This window comes from Macaca mulatta, chromosome 14 (genome assembly GCF_049350105.2).
Source record: "Macaca mulatta isolate MMU2019108-1 chromosome 14, T2T-MMU8v2.0, whole genome shotgun sequence".
Classification (NCBI taxonomy): Eukaryota; Metazoa; Chordata; class Mammalia; order Primates; family Cercopithecidae; genus Macaca; species Macaca mulatta.
Genome location: NC_133419.1, coordinates 3,495,940 through 3,516,003, shown reverse-complemented (window position 1 = coordinate 3,516,003; position 20,064 = coordinate 3,495,940). Strand labels below are relative to the sequence as shown.

Below are 20,064 nucleotides of genomic sequence, written 5' to 3'. Positions count from 1 at the left end.
GAAAAAGAGGACCCCGATCCCTAACTGAGTGGCAGAAGTACAGAACATCACAACACAGTGCTTGTTCCCCTCCAGGCTCCCTGCTGGGGGCAGGGGTGTCAATACTGTCACCTTAGTGCCCTAAGCTAGGACCCCGCGGTGTCCCGGACCCCTGTTGCTCCCCCGCCAGCTCTCACATCTCCAAGCCCTGCAGAATCGACCTCCTCCACCCGCCTTGGGTCCCGCGTGTCTCTCCATCTATCCTGCAGGGGCCCTGCCGTCATCCATCTGTTGTTGATTTTGAATCACCTTCAGCCCCTTCACCTGCCTCATTCACCAGCCCTGGAGCTCTTGGCCTGGCCTCAAACTGCACCTTGCTTTCACTCCTGTCTGGCTTCCATCACTCCTGTCTGGCTTCCATCCCTCCCGCGTCAGATCCAAACCCCTCTGCTGGGTAAACGGCCCCTTGGAGGGGCCGAACTTCTCACCCGGCTGCTTCTTCATCACCTCTTAAGACTGGCTCGCACATTCACTCCCTTCAGAGAACTTCCCAGTTCTCCTGGCTCCACTGTTGCCCTGTCCGGGTAGGGCCAGTTCCCCGGGATCCTGCCCTCAGCTGCACTTGCTCCTCCTCGTGGGGAGGGGCTGTGTTTTACCTGCCTTGTTTCCTGAGCCCAGCAACCCTCCACATTTGCAGAGTGGAGCCAGTAAAGGTTGGGACTCAGGCCCGGTTTCCAAACCAGTTCCATGTAAGAAATGTGGCAGAGCTGCTCCTGGGGCGGGTTACGCGCCCGCGGGCCTCTGGGCTCAGAATCCGGCACAGGAAGGAGGTGCAGGCTGTCTGCTTTCTGGACAAACCGGGCCCACCAGAGGCTGCACCGTGTTCATCTGGCCAAGTGCACACTGCTACAATGCGCTCTGTGAAAAAACCTCTGAAGGGACACAGTGACTGAATTTATCCCAAGGTCCAAAGTTTATTTTCGTTAGAAGAATCAGCTTTGCTCAGGCACGGTGGCTCATGCCTGTACTTCCAGCACTTTGGGAGGCCAAGGCAGGCGGATCACTTGAGGTCAAGAGTCAGAGGCCGGCCTGGCCAACATGGTGAAACCTCATCTCTACTAAAAATACAAAAATTAGCCGGGCATGGTGGTGTGCGCCTGTAATCCCAGCTACTCAGGAGACTGACGCACGAGAATGGCTTGAACCCAGGAGGCAGATGGGCGACAGAACAAGACTGTCTCAAAAAAAAAAAAAAAAGAAAAAGAAAAACCAACTTTCATGCGTTCACCTCTCTGAAGGAAATGTGGGACCTTTTTTTTTAAGTAAATGATCGATGAAGCAATGAATCGGGTCTACTGCTGCTATCTGGGAAGGATATGGAGCCACTTGGTAAGTTTCCCACTTTTAAAAAGGCCTCCCTATGCCCTTCCCCGGGTCACAGTTAAGGAAATTAATTCTAAATGGAATAGGTGATATAAAAGTCAAAATAAAATGGCCAATGGTAAATTATTTGACTTTTTTTTGACAAGAGACCCAAGGCCTTCTCCCCTGGACAGCCTCCCCTAAGCATCTCCTTCCTTACCGGAATGTACCCTGAGGCCAAATGCAAAGTGTACCAAGAGGATCATTTTGTTGGAGACAATTACATTCATTTCTTTGGAGTGCAGGATGCAGAGTACATAACTATAGGGTTTAGACAGGATTTGCTCTATTTTAACAAAACAGGGTGCTGCCTCTACTCAGTCCACCTCTCCCTCTCTGGCTGGGTTTGGGGTATCTAAGGCAGGAGGCCATTTCCAGGCTATGCGGGCTGGAGCCAGCAGGGACCCCCAGAACCCAGGTCCCACTCCCTCCTCCTCTAAACTTGGCCACAGCCTCCACTCTTCCCCCCAGAAACTGTCTCCCTTGGGGTCCCATAACCACCCACCCCACCACCCAGGGCAGGCCCCTGCCCTAGAGACCCAGTAGATAAGCCAGGGCCAGTGCAGCTTGCAGGATGGGGCAGTCGAGCAGAGTGGGAACCCCTAGCTTGGCAGCTGTGCAGTCCTCACTCCCAGCATCTCCCAGGCTTGAGTCGTTTGCAAACCACCATCCATTCTTCCCCGTCTGCCTGGTCCCTGCTGTCACCTGGTGGTCCGTCTACTGCCCTGTTGTTCCCTGTGTGGTCTGGGCTCCCCTCAGAATGAGCTCATGCACCTCGGGGAGCTGTGCCCTGGGAAAGGTCCGCTGCACAGCTCCCTCAGCCCCCGGCTCTTCCTCTGTCAATTTCCTCTAATAAAGTGAGGTGGGAACCAGCCTCCCTGTTTCTATGGCAGTGGAAGTTCAGAGGCTGGCGGAGGCTACATGAGAGGGCACAGCTGCATCACCAGCCGTCTCCTTCATTGTCCCACCACAACGTCCCGAGTTCCACCAGACGTCCCTGGAGAGAGCGCAGATGTTGGAAACAATCCAGGGCTGCAACTAGGATGCCGGAGAGTCAGGCTTTCCCATGTTCATTCTCACTGCACTATTATTATACTTCCATTGCTATCGATTTATTGTTAACTAATACTTACATTCTTCGTTGTTATTATGAAAATAACAGCATAATAGTTTAACTAATGTTTGTCAAGACATACTCTAAAATTAAAAAGATCTACTTCCCCATTGACAGTCCATGCCCCTCTCTCCACGCCCAGTTCTACCCCCGCTGCCTCTGCAAGGTGGGAGTGGGTCCAAGCCTGGGCTTTGGGAGGAGGAGGAGGAGACTGAGCCAGGTTTTCTAGATTCCAGAATCTCTCTGATTTGTGTTCTGCACAATGTCGGTGGATGCGAGTCGTGCCCCTGTGACTTTTCGGACTTTAAAACCACCCCACCCTCACACTCTCCACAGAAGAAACAGAATATCGTGCTGTCCTTGTGTTTGTGACAAGACAGGCCGGCGGAAGAATTCATTTCACACGTTTGGAACACTGAGAATGGGAACGGCCTCATGGAGGGGGAGGGGGTTGGGGGTGGAGGAGAGCTTGGAGCTGGCCCTGACTGCCTGAGGATATGGCACATGGAGCCCTGGTCCCCTCTCTGCCAATTGTACCAGCTCTATGATGCTGAGGGGCTGACCTGGGCATGCTGAGTCCCAGATTCCTTGTTAAATAGGGACAACTGGCTAGGTGCAGTGGCTCACGCCTGTAATTCCAGTACTTTGGGAGGCTGAGAGGGGCAGATCAGTTGAGGTCAGGAGTTGAAGACCAGTCTGGCCAACATGGTGAAACCCCGTCTCTACTAAAAATACAAAAATTAGCCGGGTGTGATGGTGCACGACTGTAATCCCAGCTACTCAGGAGGCTGAGGCAGGAGAATCACTTGAGCCCGGGAGGCAGAGGTTGCAGTGAGCCAAGATTGCACCACTGCACTCCAGCCTGGGTGGCAGAACAAAACTCTGTCTCAAAAAAAAAAGGGGGGGAGGGGGGACAACAATGTCTTCATTGTGTTTTATTTAATGAGGGTAAATGAAATCTCGCATGGCACGAGGCTTGGCACAGAGCCTGCTGCCACAGAGTAGATCCTCAGCAAATGTCAGCTATTGCTGTTATCACATCTGGTTGAGAGAATTGCTGTTATCACATCTGGTTGAGAGAATTGTTATCACAACTGGAAATAGAAGGCTGGAGGTGGCATTAGGGCTGCCATCAAAATCACTGAGAACAATGGCCCATGAACGTTGGATTAGACTTTGCACAGCTCCTGTTGGGACAAAAGTAACATCAGTGGAACTTTAAAGTGATGAATCGGGTTCAATACAAAGAACCGGCCATGCCACGAGGTCAGTGACTCGAGCTGCATTACATTCGGGGTGCACTTTCAAGAATTTTGGGTGGCTTGTAAGGAGGGGTTAAGGCATTTAAGACTCATTTTAAAAGAATTCAGAAATCCGAGAACAAGAGTAAAAACTGCTGCGTTTCCTACAATGTCTTTACAGCATGAAACTGCTCTCTGCCCTGCCGTATATCCTCTCCCAGTTGCTGTGGTCACTCTCGGGTACCTGCTAGATGGCCCCTCTGTCCACACCCTTTGTACACACAGCAAGCTGCACCTGCTCTCCTGCACACAGCAAGGCCTATTTCAACCAAAATTCTTTCTTGAAGACAGCGCCTTAACTATGCCCACTGTTGTAGCAGTAGTTCATCTGGACAAAAGATCAAAAGTTGGAGGCGGTGCCTCTATGGAGGGGTTTCCCACCCTGTGGGCCACCTGGGCACACCCCTTAGGTGCCCCCAGTCAGGCTCCTGCAGGAACACCCTGGGTTGTCTCACAGAGAGCCCATGTGGCTGGTGGAAAGGGTTCAGGCCGAGGTGAAACATGACCGGTGACTGGCGTGGAGGCTGCAGTGGGGATCCCTGTGTTGGCTGCAGGGCTGAATGAAAGAACAAGAGAGGTTTCGGCTGAATTCTTGGAAAATACAGACAACCTCCTAACCCTCCTTAGTTAGCAGTGATTAACACTCTTATTAAAGAAGCCTTTGTGTTCTAGGCCCTGGCATTAACAGTTAATTGGCCCAATAACAACTTAATTAGGAACGCACATTACAGAGAATTATAACCAGGGCCTTTGACGGAGTGGTTTGTTCCTGGCTCCTCTCCATGTATTTCCTGAGAGCCTTTTAATGCAAGGGATGTACAGACTGGCAGACCAAGAGATGCCCGTCCCTTGCTGTTGCAAAGAGCACAAAGGGAACAAGAATGGGGCCTCCATGAAAGTGGGATAAAGATGCAGAGACAATTTGGAATAGGCGATTGATAATTCTAATAACAGTTAACTATAGATTACTTGCATATCTGAACTCTTTTATTGTTTGTTTTATTTTATTTTATTTTTGAGACGGAGTTTCACTTTTGTTGCCCAGGCTGGAGTGCAATGGTGCAATCTCGGCTCGCTGCAACTTCTGCCTCCTGGGTTCAAGCGATTCTCCTGCCTCAGCCTCCTGAGTAACGGAGATTACAGGCACACACCACCATGCCCGGGTAATTTTGTATTTCTTCTAGAGATGGGATTTCACCATCTTGGTCAGGCTGGTCTCCAACTCCCTACCTCAGGTGATCCTCCCTCCTCGGCCTCCCAAAGTGCTGGGATTACAGGCGTGAGCCACTGTGCCTGGCCTGGTTTTATTTTTAATTCTATAATGAGAGCTTGGATTGCTTCATAGACTTCTGTGGGTAGGAGTTTCTATTGTCACATGTGTTCTTCTTCTTTCTCTTTCTCTTTCTCTTTCTCTTTTATTTATTTATTTTTTTTGAGAGGGAGTTTCACTCTGTTGCCCAGGCTGGAGTGCAGCGGTGTGATCTGCAACTTCCGCCTCCCGGGTTCAAGCAACTCTCCTGCCTCAGCCTCCTGAGTAGCTGGGATTACAGGCACACACCACCACACATGACTAATTTTTGTATTTTCAGTAGAGATGGGATTTTGCTATGTTGGCCAGGCCAGTCACAAACTCCTGACCTCAAGCAATCCACTCACCTTGGCCTCCCAAAGTGCTGGGATTACAGGCATGAGCCACCATTCCCAGCCACATGTGTTCTTAAAAATAGCAAATTAACCTGAAGGCAGGGGTAGAAAATGAAAGCAACTAGGTGGATCTGGCCTTTTGTGGGGCTTCAGAATCTTCTTACCAAGTGTTAGGGAGAACGGGTACACCCTCTCTTGAGTTGGGTCCTGTTGTGTGACACAGAAGAGGCCATGTGTGCATCTCACTGTGGCAACATGAGGTCAGGACTGAAGAAATTTCCACTCACAACTCTGCCTTGCTTTTGAAGGCTTTGTTCAGGCACTCTGGTGGTCTTATTCTCTGTGTCTTGGGATTAATAACTACCAAAATTTCTGTAAAACACTCTGCAAAGCAAATTGTGGTAAAGTGCTGATGATAATTAGGCAAGAAAGGCTGGGAGCTCATTAAATCACAGTGGCTTGATAGATAGGGCCTGGGTGCCCGTTAAACCCTTGGGCACTGTTACCCAAACTCTAATGCTCATCTGAAGATGTGAGTTCGAAACCTGTTAACTGCACAAAGGGACCTGTCTGCAGGGTCAGATGGCCTGTGGGGCTGCTGTCAGCCCAGTTGGGGATAGCAGGGTCCTCAGGGATTCTGCTGTGATTTTCACAATAGAGACCCCATCCCCATCCCGCACCAGCAAAGGAGCCTGCCTGGGCTCTCAAAGGGGAGCTAGGTCCGTTGTAGATCAGAGTGGAGTGAAGAATGTTGTAGGCTAACTAGAGAGCAAACCCTCAGAAGAGGAGAGGGGAGCAGTGCTACAGGCAGCCAGGGAGACCTGTCTCTGCCAGTATGGGCCGAGTTATGCTGTGGTAACAAACATCCCCCAACTCCAGGTGGCTTAGCACAACAACGTGATTTCTCATGTCATTTATTTTTCACTGTGGGCCGCTGACCCTCCGGAGCAATTGTCCTCCACGCACCTCCAAAACTGTCACCACAAAGGAAGAGTGGGCGATGGGAATCACCCACCAGCTCTTAAATGCTCCCTCCTGGAAGTGGCACCACCCCCTGCCATTCACACCCCATCAGCCAAGGAAAGCAACCAGCCAGGCCTCACTCAAGGAGGCAGGAAAAGGTCATAGTCCTTCTGTGTTCAGGAAGGCAAGGAGAAGCAGAGCTAGGATTGATCAGCCTCAGCAGTGCTTACTACAAGGCCATGTTTTATGTAGAAATGCAGGGTCAGTGTTCCTGGGGTCGGGGCCTTCACCAATGGCACCTGTCATTGGAGGGATTATACCCATGCAGATAATGCCCCCTCCCTAAGAGCACACAGCCACCCTCCCTCCTATATCAAGAAGAAGGAGGATATTAAAGCCACACACACACCTCAGATACTACTGTTGGACTCTATAGTGTTGAAATGCTTGGGCTTCAAGTTAAACAGAACTGAATTTGAGTCCCGACTGTCACCCACTAGGGTGTGACTTTGGACAAGTAACTTAATCTTCTGAGCCTCTGTTTTCTCGTCTTTGAAATGGGGATCATAATGATAAACATCTCATCAGATTATAGTGAGAATTGAATAAGATAATTTCAATGAAATGCTCATAAAAAGTGCTCTGAATGGTGAGCTATTCACAGCTATCATCATTGTCATTATTCATGGTATAAATTACATTCTATTCACTAACATTCACAGCAATTCAAGCCCAAAAAACAAAATGGAGTAAGATCTGAAGAATTACTACAGCAGCCACAAAATACAAGTTCCAGCTCGGTTTCTAAAGCCCTTGTGACTTATTCAGCAGAATCCCAACTTCTCTTTTTATTTCTTTTCACGCAGTGCACTGGACTGCATTATTGTTCAGCAAATATCGACTCTACTGCCCCACCCCCACCCCGCCATTCCACCATGGGTGAAGTTTACTCCTTCGCCCCACTGATGTTGACTTGGCCAATGATATGACTTGCTTTGGCCCATAGAATTTGGATGAGACTGACCAACCTGACCTGGTGGTGAGGAACACAGTGCAGGTGCCCAACAGCTCTCACTTACTCCTGATCTCCACCCTGAGCAGAACAGACCCCAGAGATGGCTGCTCCTTCATCCTCAGTCTCAGAATGAGAGACTGTTAGAAATGCTTGTTCCCCAGTGCCACAAATAAATGGCACTTGAGCATACATTTAATTTTCTCAGCAAGGCAATTTTTCCTTTCTGCAGAAAGGGTGCTCATTGCAGATGGAACAATGACGAGAGCACACCTGGACAAAGGAGAGAAGCATTTTTTACCCTTATGCAGTTTGTCCCTGCTACTGTGACCTCTCTCCATTGGCTGAAGCCAGACCGCACAATCTAAACTAAAACCCGACTGGCTAATAACTTTAAAACTTTTATAAATAGGTAAAAGCAATGGAAACCAGGAAAGGAGGAAGTTGCTTATGAAAGGACTTAGAAAATAATAACATTCCCAAATAAGGAAGGGGCATAGGCTGTGAGCTGGGACATGCCTGTGAGCACGTCCAGCACAAATATTTTGGGTAAAGTACAAGGACATAGAATGTACTATGTGCCTGTGAGCACGTCTAACAGCTACGTAGGATAGGGCTTAACAAAGAGTTATTAGCATAAAGTACGGAGGCTTGAAGGAAGTTAGTCTTTAAAGAAACTTATTTTCAACACTTATGATTTATTCTTTAATAAAAGGGCAACTTTGGCCAGGCACGGTGGCTCATGCCTGTAATCCCAGCACTTTGGGAGGCTGAGGCGGGCGGATCACGAGGTCAGGAGATCAAGACCATCCTGGCTGACACGGTGAAACCCCTCTACTAAAACTACAAAAAAAAAAAAACCCAAAAATTAGCCGGGCATGGTGGTGGGCACCTGTAGTCCCAGCTGCTTAGGAGGCTGAGGCAGGAGAATGGCATGGACCCAGGAGGCAGAGCTTGCAGTGAGCAGAAGCCACTGCACTCTAGCCTGAGTGACAGAGCGAGACTCCGTCTCAAAAAAAAAAAAAAAAAAAAAAAAAGGCAACTTTGAAGAGGAACTTTTATTTTCTACAGAGACCCGTGGAGGGGTCTTCTGAGCAGCGCTTCCGACCACATCCTAAATCCCAGCCCAGCGAAGCCCACTGAGTCTCATAAGAAACACATGCTTGTAATCAGAAGACATTAAGCTTTTGGGGTTGTTTGGTACCACAGCAAAAGCTGACTAATACCCTTAGACCAGGAAAAGGACTTTCCCTGATCACAGATTTTCTGCCAACTACATTGAGCTTCAGCATTAAAGAAGAGACAGGCACATGCCATTTTGTTTAGCTTCACTTCATTGCATTTTTTGCAGATTGAAAGTTTGTGGCAACCGTGTATCAAGCAAGTGAATCAGTGGCATTTTTCCAACAATATGAGGTTGATTCATGTTTCTGTGTCACTTTTGGGTACCTCTTGCCATATTTCAAACCTTTCTGTTCTGAATAGCTCTGTGATGGTGATCTGTGATCGGCAATCTTTGCTGTTACTGTTGTAGTTGTTTTAGGACCCCGTCAACCAATTGATAAATGCTCAGTGTGTACTGACCAATCCACTCACCAGCCATTCCCCTCTCTCCCTCTCCTTGGGCCTCCCCATTCCCTGAGACACAGCAATATTGAAATTAGCTCAGTTAATGACCCTACAATGGCCTCTAGGTGTCAAGTGAAAGGAAGAGTCACATGCCTCCCGCTTTAAATAAAAAACTAGAAACAATTAAGCTTAGTGAGGAAGGCAGGTTGAGAGGGGCTGAAAGCTAGGCCTCTTATGCTAAACAGTGAGCCAAGCTGTGAATACAAAGGAAAAGATCTTGAAGGAAATTAGAGTGCTACTCCAGTAAAAACACCAAAGGAGAAGAAGTCAAAAGAGCCTTCTTGCTGGTATGAAGAAAGTCCGAAGGGTCTGCACAGAAGATCAAACCAACCACAGCAGCCCCTTAAGCCAAAGCCTGACCCAGAGCAAAGCCCTAACTCTATGAAAATTGAGAGAGGTGAGGAAACTGCAGGAAAAAAAGTTGGAAACTAGAAGAGGTTGGTTGATGAGATTTAAGGAAAGACGCCATCTCCATAACATCAAAGTGCAAGGAGAAGCAGCAGGTGCTGATGGAGATGCTGCAGCAAGTTCTCCAGATGATCTCGCTGAGACCATCAATGAAGGTGGCTACACTAAACAGATTTTCAATGTAGACAAAACAGCTTTCTCTTGGAAAAACATGCCATCTAGGACTTTCACAGCTAGAAGAGAAGCCAATGCCTGCTTCAAAGCTTCGAAGAACAGGCTGATTCTCTTGTGAGGGGCTACTGCAGCTGGTGACTTTAAGTTGAAGCCAGTGCTTGTTTGCCATTCTGAAAATCCCAGGGCCCTTAAAAATGGTGCTGAATCTACTCTGCCTGTGCTCTACAAATGGAACAGCAAAGCCAGGATGACAGCATATCTGTTTACTGTTTACAGCATGGTTTACTGAGTTTTTGGTTTTTCTTTGAGGGGACGGGAGGAACAGAGCTCCACTCTGTCACCCAGACTAGAGTGCAGTGGTGCAATCATAGCTCACTGTAGCCTCAACCTCCCAAGCTCAGGTGATCCCCCCACCTCGGCCTCCCCAGTAGCTGGGAATACAGGCATGTACCAACACACCCAGCTAATTTTTGTAATTTTTGTAGAGGAGAGTTTTGCCATGTTGCCATGAAGTTCAGCTGGTCTTGAACTTCTAAGCCCAAGTGATCTGCCCACCTCAGCCTCCCAAAGTGCTGGGATCACAGGCATGAGCCACCATGCCCAACCTACTGAACATTTTAAGTTCACTATTGAGAGCTGCTGTTCAGAAAAAAAGATGCTTTTCAAAATATTACTGCTCATTGACAATGCACCTGGTCATCCAAGAGCTCCGATGGAGATGTACAAGGAGATTAATGTTGTTTACATGCTTGCTAACACGACATCCACTTGCAGCCTATGGATCAAAGAGTCATTTGTATTTTCAAGTCTTTTTTTTTTTTTTTTTTTTTGAGACAGAGTCTTGCTCTGTCTCCAAGCTGGAGTGCAGTGGCGCAATCTCTGCTCACTGCAACCTCCACTTCCTGGGTTCAAGCTATTCCCCTGCCTCAGCCTCCTGAATAGCTGGGACTACAGGTGGGCGCCACCACACCTGGCTAATTTTTTGTATTTTAGTAGAGATGAGGTTTCACCATGTTAGCCAGGATGGTCTTGATCTCCTGAACTCGTAATCTGCCTGCCTCAACCTCCCAAAGTGCTGGGATTACAGGCATGAGCCACCGTGCCTGGCCTCAAGTCTTGTTTTTTTAAGAAATACACCTTGCAAGGCTATTGCTGCCAGAGATAGTGATTTCTATGATGGATCTGAGCAAAGTCAATTGAAAACCCTCTGGAAAGAATTCATCATTCTAAATGCCAGTAAAAAATTTGTGATTCATGGGAGGAAGTCAAAATATCAACAAAATATCAACAATAGGAGTTGGGAAGAAGTTGATTCCAACCCTCATGGATGACTTAGAGGGGTTCAAGCCTTCCAGGGAGGAAGCAACTGCAGATGTGGTGGAAATAGCAAGGGAACTATAAATAGAAGTGGAGCCTGAAGATGGGACTGAATTGCTGCAATCCCATGAGAAAACTTAAACAGATGAGGAGCTGCTTCTTTTGGATGGACAAAGAAAGCGATTTCTTGAGATGGAATCTACTCCTGGTGAAGATGCTGTGAACATTGTTGAAATGACAACAAAGGATTGAGAATATTCCATAAACATAGTTGCTGAAGCAGTGACAGGGTTTGAGAGGATTGACTCCAATTTTGAAAGTTCTACCGTGGGTAAAATGCTTTCAAACAGCATCATAAGCTACAGAAAAATTATTCATGAAAAGAAGAATCAATTGATGCAGTAAAATTCGTTGTTGGCTGGTCACGGTGGCTCACGCCTGTAATCCCAGCACTTTGGGACGCCAAGGCGGGCGGATCACGAGGTCAAGAGACTGAGACCATCCTGGCCAACATGGTGAGACCCCATCTCTACCATAAATACAAAAATTAGCCAGGCGTGGTGGCGCACTAGTACCAGCTACTGGGGAGGCTAAGGCAGGAGAATTGCCTGAACCCGGGAGGTGGAGATTGCAGTGAGCCAAGATCATGACACTGCCCTCCAGCCTGGCGACAGAGCGAGACTCCATCTCAAAAAAAAAAAAAAAAAAAAAAAATCATTGTTGTCTTGTTTCAAGAAATTGCCACTGCCACTCCAGCCTTCAGCAACCACCACCCTAATCAGTCAGCAGCCATCAACATCGAGGCAAGACCCTCTACCAGCCAAAAATTCCAACTGAGTGAAGGCTCAGATGATTGTTAGCTTTTTTTTTTTTAAGCAATAAAGTATTTTTAGTTAAGGTATGTACATTTTTTAAGACATACTGCTATTGCATACTTAATAGACTATATTATGGTGTAAAGAAAGCTTTTTTTTTTTTTTTTTTTGAGACAGTCTCACTCTGTCACCAAGGCTGGAGTGCAGGGGCATGATCTCGGCTCGCTGCAACCTCCATCTCCTGGGTTCGCGTGATTCTCCTGCCTCAGCCTCCCAAGTAGCTGGACGCCCATCACCACGCCTGGCTAATTTTTGTATTTTTAGTATAGACGGGGTTTTACCAAGTTGGCCAGGCTGGTCTCAAACTCTTGACCTCAAGTGATCCTCCCACCTCTGCCTCTCAAAGTGCTGGGATCGCAGGCATGAGCCACCATGCCCAGCTGTAAAATATAACTTTTATATGCAACGGGGCACCAAAAAATTTGTGTGATTTACATCATTGCAATACTTGCTTTGTCGTGGTGGGCCGGAAGCAAACCCACAACATCTCCGTGGTACGCCCGTGTGTTGCTAATGCAGAGACGTCTCCAATAGGTTGTAGATTGAAAAGTGGTTAGTTGGAAAATATTTTTGCTAATATATATTTATTCATAATGACGTGCATGCATACATACATGTGTACACACACACAAAAAAACTCACCTGTGAATATATACTTTAAGAAGTTGGCAACGAAGTAAGACCCCATCTCTACAAAAAAATCAAAAAATTATGGCTGGGCGCGGTGGCTCAAGCCTGTAATCCCAGCACTTTGGGAGGCCGAGATGGGCGGATCACGAGGTCAGGAGATCGAGACCATCCTGACTAACACGGTGAAACCCCGTCTCTACTAAAAATACAAAACTTAGCTGGGCGCGGTGGCGGGCGCCTGCAGTCCCAGCTACACGGGAGGCTGAGGCAGGACAATGGTGTAAACCCGGGAGGCGGAGCTTGCAGTGAGCTGAGATCCGGCCACTGCACCCCAGCCTGGGCGACTGAGCGAGACTCCGTCTCAAAAAAAAAAAAAAAAAAAAAAAAAAAAAGAAGTTAACACTATTTGCCTCTTAGTACTGGGCATTATGGGTGATTATCCACAAATACTGTTTTGAATTCTTTTAAAACTAAGACATTATTCCACAGATGATAAAAGAACCCCAATACCAAAAGTCAGATGCCCAATGAAAAAAGTCATTCTCCCGTTCTAACCCCCATTCTCACTCTTTGGGGACAATATTTTCTTGGTATAGTTCTAGAAATGTTCTCTCTGTAGCTATATTTTCTTTTTTTTATTTTCTTTCTTTCTTTCTTTCTTTTTTTTCTGAGACAGAGTCTCACTGTGTTGCCCAGGCTGGAGAGCAGTGGCACAATCTTGTCTCACTACAACTTCCACCTCCCAGGTTCAAGTGATTCTCCTGCCTCAGCCTCCTGAGTAGCTGGGATTATAGGTGCCCGCCACCACGCCTGGCTATTTTTGTATTTTTAGTACAGATGGGGTTTTAACATGTCAGCCAGACTGGTCTCGAATTCCTGACCTCAAGCGATCCACCCATCTTGGCCTCCCAAAGTGCATGAGCCACCGTATCTGGCCTGTCTTTTCAAGTAATTCCAATTCACCAACTAACTATGGAACTAAGGTTTATCAAATCTCTGAGTAAAAAAAAAAAAAATAATGATCTAAAATAATATTCTACCCAGCACAGATTCTTCTTGTGTTATACAGGGCTAATCTGTTTCTCATTAAAATTATGGATTAAAATTTAATCCTCACACTTTTAGAAACAGGAAAATACATTCTTTGTACTCTTATTTGTTTACCTAGTTGAACGGTGTATATTTAGCTTTGAAGAGAAATCTTACTTAATGCAAGAATTTGGGATTATATACGATGTCATGAGATCACTCGTTAAGTCTTTATGAAAGCATTTCAAAGAAAGGGAAAAATTTCATCAAGATTCTGGGTCAGTTCTCCAGACCTACCCTGTAGGTTCAGAATTCTTCCATGTCAGCAGAATTGGCAGTGAAGATCTGAAGCCATGTGAATGGACAGCAAATAAATTAGCATAGGAGCTTTTCTGGAAGTTTACGGTGGGTTCATTTCTTTTTTTTTTTTTTTTTTTTTTTTTTTTTTTTTTTTTTTTTTTTTGAGACGGAGTCTCGCTCTGTCACCCAGGCTGGAGTGCAGTGGCGCGATCTCGGCTCACTGCAAGCTCCGCCTCCTGGGTTTACGCCATTCTCCTGCCTCAGCCTCCTGAGTAGCTGGGACTACAGGCGCCCGCCACCGCGCCCGGCTAATTTTTTGTATTTTTAGTAGAGACGGGGTTTCACCGTGGTCTCGATCTCCTGACCTTGTGATCCGCCCGCCTCGGCCTCCCAAAGTGCTGGGATTACAGGCGTGAGCCACCGCGCCCGGCTACGGTGGGTTCATTTCTATGATGCAAATGTTATTTGTGGGTACAGTCAAGGGGAAAAAGTTACACAGAATTTGACTCTGCAGCAATCCACATAGGAAGCAGTCCTGTGAAAACTGATGGTACCCCCAAAAGACGTACTTTTTTTCTAGTGAAGGTTCTCTCCTGGTTTAAAAGAATTAAGGTAATCGAAACTGATTACTATTTCTGTGGAATGTGACCCATCCTGGGGCCAAGGGAAGCCCTGGGTTCCCAGGAATGAGATTCTAACATCCAGGATGTGAAAGGTGAGAAGTGTGGAGTGAGATGTGGGTGTCTGGCTCGGGTAGCCACGTCCTGGCTGGGGTCTGCAAGGGCCCCTGTAGAGTGAGTGGAGTCTCTGAACCCTCCTATCGTGCCTCCTTTTCCTGGTATTTTCTAAATGATTCAAAATCTCTCTCTGGCTTCCATTTAACCAGGGAATTCCACCCACCCTCATCTGCCTTTGCTCCTCCCCGCTGTGTCTGGATCTGAGAAGCCAGTGAGCGAGAACCTAGAGAACTGACCCAGGAGTCAGAAGCTGTCGGCCACTTTGGAAAACAGCGTGGCCATTTCCTGAAAAGGTAAACACACCCCTGCCCTCCGATCCAGCCCCTCCACTGCTAGGTACTTACCCGGGAGGAATGAATGATCGTGTCCACAAAAGGTGTCAGGCATGAATGTCTGTAAGAGCTTTGCTTGTCACAGTCCCAAACTGAAAACAACCTGAAAATCCGTCAATAGGCGGATGGTGAAGCCAGGCACAGAATGTCTACACCACAGGAGGCAACTCAGGGCCCCACAGGAATCACTGCGGACACACACACTGTCCGGGGCAGCCTCAAAATAACACAACTTAGTGAAGCCCAGACCGCTCCAAGGTACCTGCTGTGCGATTCCAGATAGATATACAAAAGCCTAGAAAATGTAAGCCAAGGCCGGGCGCGGTGGCTCACACCTGTAATCCCAGCACTTTGGGAGGCCGAGGCGGGTGGACCACCTGAGGTCAGGAGTTTGAGACCAGCCTGACCAACATGGAGAAATCCTGGCTCTACTAAATATACAAAATTAGCCAGGCGTGGTGGTGCATGCCTGCCATCCCAGCTACTCCGGAGGCTGAGGCAGAAGAATCACTTGAACCAGGAAGGTAGAGGTTGCTGTGAGCCGAGATCGCACCACTGCACTCTAGCTTGGGCAACAAGAGTGAAACTCTGTCTCAAAAAAAAAAAGAAAAAGAAAGAAAGAAAAGAAAAGAAAATGTAAGCCGAATCCTCAGTGACAGGAAACAGATGGGCTGTTGCCTGGGGAAGGTGGGAACACAAAGGAGCGTGAAGGAATTGGGGGTGAGGGGTCCTTCATCACTTGATGGTGGTGGTGGCTTCATTGGGGGACACGATGGGTCCTCAATCAGGGATGATTTTGCCCCTCACAGACTAATTAGACCCCTGGCATCTAGTGGATAGAGGCCAGGGATGAGGCTAAATATCCTACAGTCGACAAGACATCCCCCATCCCCCAAAAATAATTAACCCCAAATGCCAGTGGGGCTGAGGCTGAAAAACCTGGGTGTATACATGTTTCACAAATTACATAATTGTACACTATTTATTTATTTATTTTGAGACAGAGTCTTGGTCTGTCACCAAGGCTGGAGTGTAGTGGTGCAATCTTGGCTCACTGAAACCTGCGGCCCCTGGGTTCAAGTGATCCTTCTGCCTCAGCCTCGCAAGTAGCTGGGACCACAGGCATGTGCCACCATGTCCCGGCTAATTTTGTATTTTCAGTAGAGACAGGGTTTCGCCATGTTGGCCAGGCTGGTCTCGAACTCCTGACCTCAGGGGATCCACCCACCTCGGCCTCCCAAAGTGCTGGGTTTACAGGCGTGAGCCACTGCAATGGGCCCAGAATTGCACGCTTAAAACATGGGCAGATTACTGTACGTCAATTATACATCAATAAAATTGTAAAATCAGTGAAATCTCAGCCTTGCCATTTGCTGGATGTGTGACATTGGGTAACTCACGTCCCCTCTCTTGGCCTGTTTCCACTCTGAAAATATGAAGGAGTGGGTAATAACGTTTCTTTCCCAGAGCTTCTGAACATTCAGTGAGATCCTGAGATGTGAGCCAAATACTAGGTAAATAAGAATATGCATTGATGTCTAGACGCACTTCTGGTTCCCTCTGCGGCCGTTGGAACTGACTTCAGCTGTCAGGTGAGCCACTTGGCAACACCATCCATGGAAAATACATTTAGACCGAATGCAGAATGCAAGTCCTTAGAGACAGCAGAAGACTGAGTAGAATGGCCCCTGGATTTTAGGTAACAGTGCCAGGCCCGTGGGGCAGGAAAGGAAACATTGGACAGAGGCTGGAACTCACTTTGCCTGTGGGGAACAGGGACCTTGGAGTGACCTTGAGGCCTGGCTTTCAGCCCGACCCCAACAGGAAATATGACTCTCATATGATTTATTTAAAAATACAAAACATTCATACATCATCATTATTATTATTTTGCCAAGGTTATCATTCACTGGGTTTCAGCCACAAAAACACTCAGGAAAATTGAAGAGACTCGAAGTTCTTAAATCAGAGCCCACCTCTTCCAGGCCACCCTCAAGTTTGGGCTTGGTGCCTGGTGAGGCCGTTTGGAGGATTATGAATGGTGCACATTTTTACAATTTAGCTGGAGACCCAGTAATCATGGCATTATCCTAGCTGGGGCCTGTCCCCATCCGCCTCTTCATTCAATTGCACCTTGAGGAAGATAAATAGGAGAGCAGCTTAGGAAACAGGAATGAGAGTCCTCAATCACTTCTTTGTTCGCTCTGACCACTGGGCGAGACAGAGAGAGTGACTCTGGCAGCAGGAACACACCACCTTTGTCTCACATGTGGCTCCAGGGCCTTTTGGAATCCAGTGGCTGAGGAAGGTGGATTCTTCCCCACTGGAGCAGCCTGGAGCATCTCCAGGCACCCTTGGGTCCCAGGGTTAGCTAAGAGACAGCCGGGGCATTGCTGGGGCACAGCTGGGGCATAGCTGGGGCACAGTCAGAGCATTGCCGGGGCACAGCGGGAAACGTACATGCAGCTTCTGGTCTCGTTCATTTAATGGCTTTTTCCCAAATGATGGCAGCAGCGCCAGAGAGCAGGTGGAGAAGACAGCAGGGGTGGGGGTGGCTTCCAGGGAAGTCTAGGATGCCCCGGACTGTGGTGCCCAGGAATGAAGGGCTGTGTGGGGCCTCACTTCTGACCATGCCTTGTACCCACCCCTCGAGGACACTTCTCTGCTGCAGAGTGAACCCCACGGGCCTCGGGTTGGCAGGGAAGGCTGTCAGCTTGGCCCCATCTCTGGGGCTCCTCCTCGAGCTTGGGACACCCCATGGTTTGTGCTCTGTGCTCCCGGGGAACCACATGCGCCCTGGGGCATCCTGTCTTTGCCGATGGCGTTCCCTCTGCTGAGGGTGCTGTTCCCAGTCTCCGGGCAAGTCCAACCCTGCAGAGTCCTCGGAGCTCTTCCAGAACGGTGTTCCACCAAGTGATACCTCCTCATTCCTGAGGCTGGATGACAAACTCATCCCCTGGGCTCCACATAGCTCCCGTTTCCCCCACCACGGCATTGACTTTGGGTGCTGGCCTTGTCTGGCAGGGGTCTCCCTGCAATTAGATTATGAGAGGAGCCCTGCCTTCATCATTTTTGAATCCCCGGCACCAGGCTCAGTGCCTAATATAACCGACGTGTGTTGAATAAACGTGCTCCATAGAGGGTGAACAATGTGGCTTTCCTAAGTGATTTTTCTTTTTCCTTTTTTTTGTTTTTTTTTGTGTTTTTGTTTTTTTGAGATGGAGTTTTGCTTTTGTCACCCAGACTAGTACAGTGGCATGATCTTGGCTCACTGCAACCTCCACCTTCTGGGTTCAAGCAATTCTCCTACCTCAGCCTCCCGAGTAGCTGGAATTACACACCCGGCTAATTTTCGCACTTTTAGTAGAGACAGGGTTTCATCACGTTGGCCAGGCTGGTCTCGAACTTCTAACCTCAGGTGATCCGCCCACCTTGGCCTCCCAAAGTGCTGGGATTACAGGCATGAGCCACCACGCCTGGACCCTAAGTGATTTTTTTTTTTTTTTTTTTTTTTTGAGACCGAGTCTCGCTCTGTCGCTCAGGCTGGAGTGCAGTGGTGCGATCTCGGCTCACTGCAAGCTCCGCTTCCCAGGTTCACGCCATTCTCCTGCCTCAGCCTCCTGAGTAGCTGGGACTACAGGTGCCCGCCACTGAGCCCAGCTAATGTTTTGTATTTTTAGTAGAGACAGGGTTTCACCGTGTTAGCCAGGATGGTCTCGATCTCCTGACTTCATGATCTGCCCGCCTTGGCCTCCCAATACGTGATTTTTCTATATCAAACACCAAGCCGAAACAGGGGGAGCAGAATGGAAGGCTCGGCTGCTTTCAGAGCGGGGAGAGGTCAGCTTCTCAGCGCCTCCTTGCCCTTCAGCCTCTGAGGCTCGTATTGGGAGGAGGGCCCTGCTGACGCTGTTGAGTGCCAGCTGCCTGGGTTCAGAACAGGCCAGGCTGGTTGGGTTGGTTGTGTGTGGGAGAATCAGGAAGAGGGAGCTTGTTCATAATCCAGCTCGTTTACCCAACAAACAATAAAACTTTAGAAGGCGGGATTGTTCGGAGATGCCGGATGGCAGCCATGAGAAAGACCCCACTGGTCTGAGAGGTCTGTGCAGGAATGCACGGAGCCTGGGAAACACAGAGAGGAATGGGGCCTGCGGGTGAGGACGCAGGACAGGTTAAGGACTGGGTGGCACTGGGTGCTAGCTCTGGCAGAGAGCAAGCCGACCGGGGGCATTTCTTTCCAGCCCCGTGGCTGATAGTCTCACCGTGCATGATGGTAAATTTTATGTGTTGCCTTGATGAGACCGTGGGGGTGCCCAGACATTTGGCCAAGCCTCTGTGTTTGCGAGGATGTTTCTGGATGGGACTAGCATTCGAATCTGCAGGCCGAGGCAAGCAGAGTGTCCTCCCCGCAGAAGGTGGGCCTCACCCCATCCATCAGGGGCCTGAATAGAATAAAAAGACGAGGAGATAATTATTTGCTTCTGCCTGTCTTCAAGGTGGAACCATAGGTCTTCTCCTGCCTTTGGACTTAGACTCAGCAGAAAGAGCACCTCCCCTGGCCAATGCTTTTGGCAGGATTCCAGAATGTGCACTCCTGGAGCCCTGGACCACGGCTGGCTTGGTTCCAGCCCATCTGTGACCGTCTCTCCTAGGATGCTGGGATGTTCTGTGGGGCCAAGCTAGGGCCACTTGCCTACTTCTGCTGCAAGGGAGGGGTCAGCCTCCCTTATGGGAACCATAAGTGCAGGGATTGGGGCAGCCTGATTCTCTAGGAGGAACTGCTGCACTCTTTCTAGAAAAAGGAGAAAGGATTTCAGGCAGCCCAAGCTAACAGAGGCCTGCCGTGCACTTGTGTGTTCTGAGGCCAGGCTAGGAAGTGCAGGGCTAAAATTTATGAGAATCAAGACAAGGCAGTGAACGCGTGATCCTTAAAAGGTGACAGCAGGGGCTGCTCGGGGCAGGGAGGGCTCAGCCTGGAGTGGGCCCACCCCGTCCTTGAGTCGTTCCCCGTCCTCCCGTCATCTGACAGGTGCCTGACTCTTTGTTCTTCATCGTCGGGGACGAGGGTGCAGGGGTCGACGTATTCATTTTCCTCTCCTATGTTCCGCTCACGGCCCCCGCACTCCATTCCCCATCTCACGCTGATCGCTTTCCCATTCAGCAGGTTCAATGCACGCACACAATGCACACGCCTCCCT

At 48.6% G+C, this 20,064-nt stretch overlaps 1 long non-coding RNA gene across 1 annotated transcript in view; it reads left to right on the top strand.

The window, feature by feature from the left end:
- The first annotated feature begins 1,044 nt into the window (after positions 1–1,044).
- Positions 1,045–20,064, top strand: part of LOC144334051 (uncharacterized) — a 42,392-nt gene continuing 23,372 nt past the window's right edge. The window contains exons 1-2 of the long non-coding RNA XR_013403420.1: positions 1,045–1,368; positions 14,684–14,827. This is a non-coding gene — a long non-coding RNA (uncharacterized LOC144334051). The remainder of the gene's footprint in view (positions 1,369–14,683; positions 14,828–20,064) is intronic.